The sequence below is a fragment of the Pteropus medius genome, unplaced genomic scaffold, assembly GCF_902729225.1.
Source record: "Pteropus medius unplaced genomic scaffold, Ma_sr-lr_union100, whole genome shotgun sequence".
In the NCBI taxonomy this organism is placed as follows: Eukaryota; Metazoa; Chordata; class Mammalia; order Chiroptera; family Pteropodidae; genus Pteropus; species Pteropus medius.
This window is the reverse complement of record NW_024344240.1, coordinates 6,143,739-6,151,577: the sequence shown is the minus strand read 5'-3', so window position 1 is coordinate 6,151,577 and position 7,839 is coordinate 6,143,739. Positions and strand designations below refer to the sequence as shown.

General features: G+C 39.0%; 1 pseudogene; it reads left to right on the top strand.

Annotated features, from left to right (window-relative positions):
• Positions 1-7,336: 7,336 nt before the first annotated feature.
• LOC120607641 (uncharacterized) lies at positions 7,337-7,455 on the top strand (annotated as a pseudogene).
• Positions 7,456-7,839: the final 384 nt, after the last annotated feature.

Sequence of the window (7,839 nt, the reverse complement as noted above, 5' to 3'; positions counted from 1 at the left end):
TAGCTACTCTGGTGAGAATAAACAGGAAGGGGGCAGGTAGATGTGCGGAGACCAGTCTCCAGCCAGGAGATGATGGAGGCTTGAAGCATAGAACAGTAACCACACAGAGGGTACAAAAGATGCACGACAACAAAGATAGGGAGGACACCTGTAGACATGGGCTCGCCTGAGGGATAGACATGGGTGCACCTGTGAGTGATCGTATTTTCGTTATAAACTTTCCTTTTTTCCCTTTGTATATGTTGTTTTATTAAGAAAATCATAACGTAAAAATTGCATTACTGGATCTTAGCCTGTTTGGTGAGGGACTGAAACTAGACTTTTGCTGGTGAGCACACTACAGTGTACACAGATATCAAATTATAATATTGGATGCCAGAAACTCATATAATGTTATTAACCAATGCTAAAAAAGAGATATTGATGGAATAATACGTGACATCTCTGCAAGAAAGCCATTGAATTTCTGTGGCATTTTTGTTTTTGAACTGCTTTGTCAGAATGTAATATGCCCATTAGTGGTGCTGCTGTTGAGCATGGCAAAGGTGTTTTGTTTTAATAGAGGTTTTAGCCAGAGCTGAACCCCTATGGGTTTAGAAAGAACAGCTAAAATGCTTGTTGCAAAGTGGACCTTGCAATTCTTTACATTGGGTACAGAATGATTCTCTTTTGAAGTAAATCAGATGTACTAGTTATTCTACGTTCCCATGAACAGCGAGAAGAAAAGATGGAATGAGGAAAAGTGGATGGAAATACACTAGCACTCAGGGCTTAGACAATGCAGTAAAGTGAGTCTGGCTGGTATAATTTTTATTTCCATTTCTGCGAACCCTGTTCTTAGGAACATTGTATATATATGTATATTAGTTCAGCATCAAGTGGCAATGCTGCTCAAGGGTGAAATGGCAATGGCACTCTGCTGCCATCTGGTGGCCGAATGCTTCATTGCCTCCTCCAGTGAGTCAGACTCTACTGTCCACGGGTCCTTGGTGGGACTACCTGCCAGTGTGCAAAATTGGGAAGTTTGGCCTATTTTGACCATTATGTGCCACAGGAACTCCTCTATTCTTTTGGTGTTCTTTTCTCCTCGTGAAATATGTCCCTCTTCTCCTTAGATAATCTGGCGCCTTTTGCACTGGCTTTCTTTTCCCCATCAGTCCAAGAACAAGAAAGAGCAAGAACAACAAGGACTTCCTAGATACAGGCTCACTAAATGCTTTGTAAATATTATCTTATTTGATCCTGGAAAAAACCATATGGGGTAGAGATAATTATTATTCTATTTTACATATGAGAAAATATATTTATAATAGTTGAGCCCGTGTTGGGTCACTGGCCTATCTAGAGCCTGAACTCTTACTTACCGCATCACCTTTGCACCTGTGTGCAAAATTCAATAAAATGTTACCTATCCTGTGGACATGTTGTTTGGTCTTATTTCTAATTGTGGAATGTAACTTTCATCTCTTTAGGAAAAGATGTCAAACATTAGTGAGCAGGTTGCAAAAATATTTGGGGAAGCCCTTAAATTTGCCTGTAACTAAGGCAGGCTGTTTCTGAGGAGGCTGAGCCAACCTGGAGAACATGGAGTGGGTAAATAATTGTGAAAATCAAATGAGATAATGCACAAAAATAGAATTTAGATGTTCTACACCAAATTTAACTATTGTTATGTCAGAATATTGTATAGAAGCAAAGTTAATATTTACACATGACCAAAGCAATGTATTTAGTAAAAGAGTAAATATTAATTTTGTGATGCATTTGAGGTGAATACAACTTTAATTTGGAGAATAAAAACTCTGACTGCTTGTAAAGCAAGATAATTTTTTAGAATACTTAATAAATATTACATATTTCGTATAATTTTTTAGCATAGACTTTAACAAAAATAAGTCAACCAACCGACCACTTGTGTATAGATCCCTATTAAACTTTATCCCTAACCCCTAGTTACCATGTTTCCAGGAATTTTTTTCTGTTCTGGTTTTTAAATAGCCCAAATATTTATAATTAAAATATACATTATAACATTTTATATTATGTTAAATAAATTGAATATTTTATAAGTAAAATAGAGACTTTAAGCTTGGAGCAAGAGGTAGGTATTCCATAGATACTCCCTTCCGTAGCCCCACGTAAGCCCTGAGCTCCACATTCCTGATGCTGTATTTCTGTCCACTTTCTCTCGCTCCGCCTTTCTGATTTGCAAGGATCCCACCGTGGGATCCCGAACTGTATGCAATTTACAGATTCAGCCTTGTCTGGCAATATCTGGAAGACCTCCTAGAGATGAACTAACTTAAGATGCTAAGGAGGGCATCAGAAAGAATTTTCCTGATAGGCTTGGTGCACTTAGAAATTCCTTTCTAACTTTAGAATAAGGAAAGACGGGAGATCAGGGTAAAGTCGGTAAGGTAATGTGGTATTACTCAGAGGGCTCCATAGTTAGCCCTCCCCCATGCCCAGCGTCACGAGGAAAGAAACCTGTGACAAGCACACGAGGCCACAGCCTCCGCGTCTCTGGGATCTGCTGAACACGGCCCACATCCATGTGGGGCACCAAGAGTGGGGCCCCGTCCTCACTCGGACAAACAATGGTGACAGCATGTTGGAGAATGGAACAAAGCAAAGGCACTGAGTCAGACACTGTCATCTGGCCACTCCAAAAGCCATTCCGATGTGCTCTCCCTTCCCCGACCACACAGGCTGGAAAGCTCACACGCTCACCTTGCGCGAAGGGGTTGCCGGCGGAGCTAGTTCTGAACAGTGATGTAAGTGGAAGCTGTCAGGCGGGGCAACCAGGAAAGTTTTGGAAAAAGACAGTTTGGCTGGAATGCTTCCTCAGACTGTGGCCCTCCTCCCTCTACTATCCTTCCTTCTTGGAACCAGCCCTGGACGCTTACTGCTAGATTTCTTTTTCAATAGATTTTTTAAAAAAATGCCTAGTTTTAAAAACCTCTATTTAGTAGGAATTTCTGCTACTTGCCACTGAATGCATTCCTAACGGATAAAGGCTCCGCGAAACACAAGTGCCGGCTGACAGACGCCAAGGTGGTGCTGGTAGCCCACTCTGGCAAGTGGGAGTCAGGGATATGGGAGGCAATTTCAGGAGTGATGGTGGGAGAGCTGAAAATGCCAAGTGTACCGGAACTTTGGTAGATATATGCTGGGGCTGGAGTTCCTAACTCTCTGCTGCGGGCGGTGGGAGGCTGAACTTCTGGCATCTTTGTTGTGATTCCTTTGTATGCATCAGCTGGTGCGTGGAAGAAGTTTGGGTTGCAGATGTCTTGGTGTTCATATTCATGAATTTGAATGTATCAACTGCTGATTTTTTACAAGCATCTACTATGTGCTTAATAGTTCACTGGATCAAGGTTTCAAAATATTTCCTGTAAAGGGACATAGTAAATATTTTAGGCTCTGTAGTCCATTCAGTCTCTGTTGCAACTATTCAACACTGCCATTGTTGCGTAAAAGCAGCCAGTGACAATACGTGAATGGATGAGTACAGCTATGTTTCAATAAAACTTTATTTACAAAAATAGGTGGTAAGCTGGATTTGACCTGAGAGCTATAGTTTGCCAAGCTTTCGCTCTGATCTTAGAGTCCCTTTAAATCATGTTTACATTGTTAATTTGCATAGGAAAATTTGTTTGTCTCCATAAAATGTTTAAGATTTTCCCCATAGAAATTAAATGATGTCAAGTATCTTTTCTGGACGGGTTAATGTTCTGCTGCATAAGACTCTCACAGAAATATTTCTGAAAGTGCGTTCTGCATGAATATATATATGTATGTGTGTGTATATATATTACATATATACATATGCATCAATATTAATATATCAATATATTAATTATAATATATCAATAATATTATATTAATATATGTCAATATATATTAATATAATTATATATACACACATATAATATAGATATTAAAAGGAGTTAGGGATAAATAAATTTGAAAAGCTCTGAATTTAAAAAGTTAACCGAATTTCTCTCTCTTATATGGTATAACACCTACCCAGTCACTCAAGCTAGAAATCTGTGTGTTGTTTATTATTTATTTCTCTCCCACATCTAATCCATCTCCAAGTCCTATACATTTTACTTCCTCAGTATTTTTCTGCTTTTGTCCCTCTCTCTCCATCTCTATTCCCCTAGACATCCTAGTTCAGGTTCTGGCTGCCCTTCGTATTGAGTGCCTCCCAGTCTCAAATCCCACCTGCCAGAATCCTGTGTCAAAAGTACAAATCTAACCATGTCACTTTCCTGCTGGAAACCCATCACCAGCTCCTCACTGGCCAGGGCGCATTTTCCAACTGGTGTTCACTGGGATATTAGATGTGCTGCAAGAGAAACCCTGCATGAAAAACCTTGGAGAAACCAGTTTAAAAAGTGTTCTTTACTTCTGAGAGTTCTTGAAATATGAATGAACATTTTGATTCCTTAAGAGTGGGTATGAGATGCAGCACTTCCCAAATCCAACTGAATATGCGGCACCTCCTTTTTTCATGGGGGCCCTGTGAGCAATTAGTATTCCAATCAAACCTTTTGAGAAACACTTTCCTGTAGATATTGCCAAGAATTCAAATTCGTGGGAAATTCACTTAACTTTATATCGCAATCTAAGTTTAGTTTCTTGTTGATGCTGCCCACACTATTTTTCTTGGCTAGATTGTTGACTTTTACCTTGTGACACAGCCTGGGCACATGGAGAAAAATTAGGTTTGAGAGTCAAAAAAAAAAAAAAAAATAAGAACAGCTGTGGGATTTCATCTGCTTACTACTTACATGCTCAGGCAAGTTTCTTTGTTTCTTTGAGTTTTTCTTCATTATTAAACTCGATATAAAACTTATCTCATATGAGTGTTTTTTAAAAATTTTATTATTAGTTTCAAGTATACAGTACATTGGTTAGACATTTATATAGTTTATAAAATGATCCCCCGATTACTCTATATAAATGTTTTGATTAAACTATACACCATCTATAAGGTAAAAAGCTCAATGACCAGCACATGAAAGATGCTCAATAAATGCTTTTTCTACTTATGTTTAAACTTTCAGGTGTTCTTAGCAAGAAGGCCACAGAAACAACTGTTTGGTTCTGCCTCTTATCTGAATAGTAACAGAGTCTCTTGTGTACAAGGAAGGATGGAGAGAAAATATCTTATGTAACAAACAGGGCATTACCCATCCTATGCCCTTAGGAACTGAAGTGCAGGCTTCAGGTGGCTCTCCCTTCATTGTCATCCAGGTGATTTAATCTGCTCTGCCGTGTAAATTGTAATGCCAGGGATGACTTCCTGCTAATGCCTCAACGATGCATTTAATTGAACATTGCATTTTATATTAAATAATGTGAACATATCTGGCCCTTGCCTTGTGTCAAAAAACTTCCCCCCGGAATATATTAATGAAATAAGTGGTAGGTTTTTTGTGTATGAATAACAGTGTAGACTTTGGAGCTGTGATATCCTCTAATTTTTATTTTTAAAATTTTAGCTAAGGACATTTAGAAAAAAACACGACAAATTTTAAGGAAATGTGAACACAATGATGTATTTAAAAATGGACGTGGGATATTTATTGAGGAAATGTAAAGTTTCCCTAAATATTAATGCACTTAAAATAACCTAGGAAAATGCTTGATAAAATATGTGGTTGACAGAGCGAGAAATTAGGTAGGACAATTTGTAGGAACAATTTGAATGTGAGAAATCTCTCACACTTTCACTTATCTGTTATACTCTGTTTGCTCAGTAGATGGCACCCTTCTCCAACCTTCAAAGCTTTCATTTGCACTAAGATGTAAAGAGCTGACAATCCATTACAACGGTTACTAAATCCTCTTTGGGTCTTAGCAAATTACATACATACAGTCCTAAGGCACCTACAGTACCTTACACATAGAATAGATTGTGTGGCTAAGCCAGTATTTTAACTACAGTAAAGAAATTTACTCCTGTTTTACTTTAATGTATTTGCCAAATTCAATTCTTTCATTCATCTCTTGCTAATTCACAAATTTATCTCCTTTCCAATATTGTAACTTCACCCTAGGCCTCTTACTCTAGGCAAATGACCTATCTACTATTTTATCAAGATCAGTTCATCCATTTCTTCTTTCATTTATTCAAATCAATAATCATTCAAAACTCAAAACTCATTGGGAGGAAACAGAGACAAACAATTATATTATGTACACAATTTTATTTCTTATATATTAGAGATAAGCACTTTGTGTTATGGGAGCCCAGAGAAAGTGGACCAAACACAGCCTGAGGGAGAGAGTGTGGGCGAGGTCCCTGGGATTATTAATATTACCTAAGCCAAGTCCTAAGGGATGCAGAGGAATTAGTTGGGCAGATATCAAGGCAGAACTCAGTTCCAGGTAGGGAGTATTATGGGCAAAGGGATGTAGGTATGTAGGTATTTTTCTGAGAAACTCAACCCTCAATGCTACTGGTAGTTCTCAATCCTAGCTGCATATTAGATTTACTTGAGAACCTTCTAAAAGTACCAATTCCTGGGCCACATTCTCAGATAGTCTTCTTTCATTCATCTAGAGCTGCTTGGGCACTAGTGTTAAACAAACAAACAAACAAACAAACAAAACTCCTAGGTGATTTTAACAAGCATCCAAGGATGGGAAATCCTGTTTTTGCTGGTGAGTGAGTGATGATGGTACATGAGCTTGGGGAGGTAGATGGCGGTCTCCACATTTTACATTTGGGAGGCTTGTTAACTATGTAACCCTGGGCCACTTCCTAGGAAATTGAGGAGTTTCCAAATGAATCTGGTCAAAGTGATCAGAAAATCACATTTGAGAAGCACCAGAAAACCTCAAGGAAATCTTAAGTCGTGTTAAGATGTTTGGACTTTGTCCGGTTGTCCGTGCGGACCCATTATTTTGTCTTGTTTGTTTTTGTTTTTGTTTTGCAAGGGATGAGAATGATTGTAGAGCTGCTTTTGGGAGAAGCCACTCCAGTGGTCCTGTGGGAAGGATGGTATGAAGGAGACAGGGAGAGAACAAAGAAGACTCTCGTAAATTCCAGCGGGGAGGATAAGGGGCTGGTGGCAGCTAATGACAGGGCTGGGGGGTGTGGGACAGTGGGGATGCCAGAAATATTTAGAATGCCAGATTGTTAGGACCTAGTGATTAATAGGGGTTAAAAGAGAAGGACAGGTCTCGATTAAGATCCTAAGAGACCCTAAATATTAAAAATGACTATGTTGCCTCATGGTATATATTTTTTTAAAGCTATAAGGACCATATAATGAGTATAAGAAAATTCAGCAAAATTCTCTTTAAAAATTTTTTTCCTGTCTATGGCCATGCCGCCCTGAACAAGCCTGATCCCATCTGATCTCAGAAGCTAAGCAGGGTTGGGCTTGGTTAGTACTTGGATGGGAGACAACCTAGGAAGACCAGATGCTGTAGGCGTAAAAAATAAAAAATAAGGGATTGTAAGCCGACAAGGTCCTTGCAATCTGTGAGGTCAACTAAGGGGGGCCTTGCCTAAATTTTTTTTTTCCTATAGTAAGTTTTGTGTGTGTGTGCAATTTGAGATATTGATATTTTTCCAAATATTTTTTCAGGTGCCTCTTAGTTGCCGGTGCTTTGAACAGTGCTAGATATGACTACTGGGAAATTTAATACAACTGGGGACTAATAAAGGACTAATGGGTGGCTGGTGGTTCTACCAACTGACACAGAGCATACAAGGGGAGGAGGGTTCTGTTTTATTTGTAGGGAGGAATTAGCGCAGATGCTCATCGGGCTTTCGGATATCCAAGCTTAGGGGCGAGGGGAGGATCTCAGATGCTG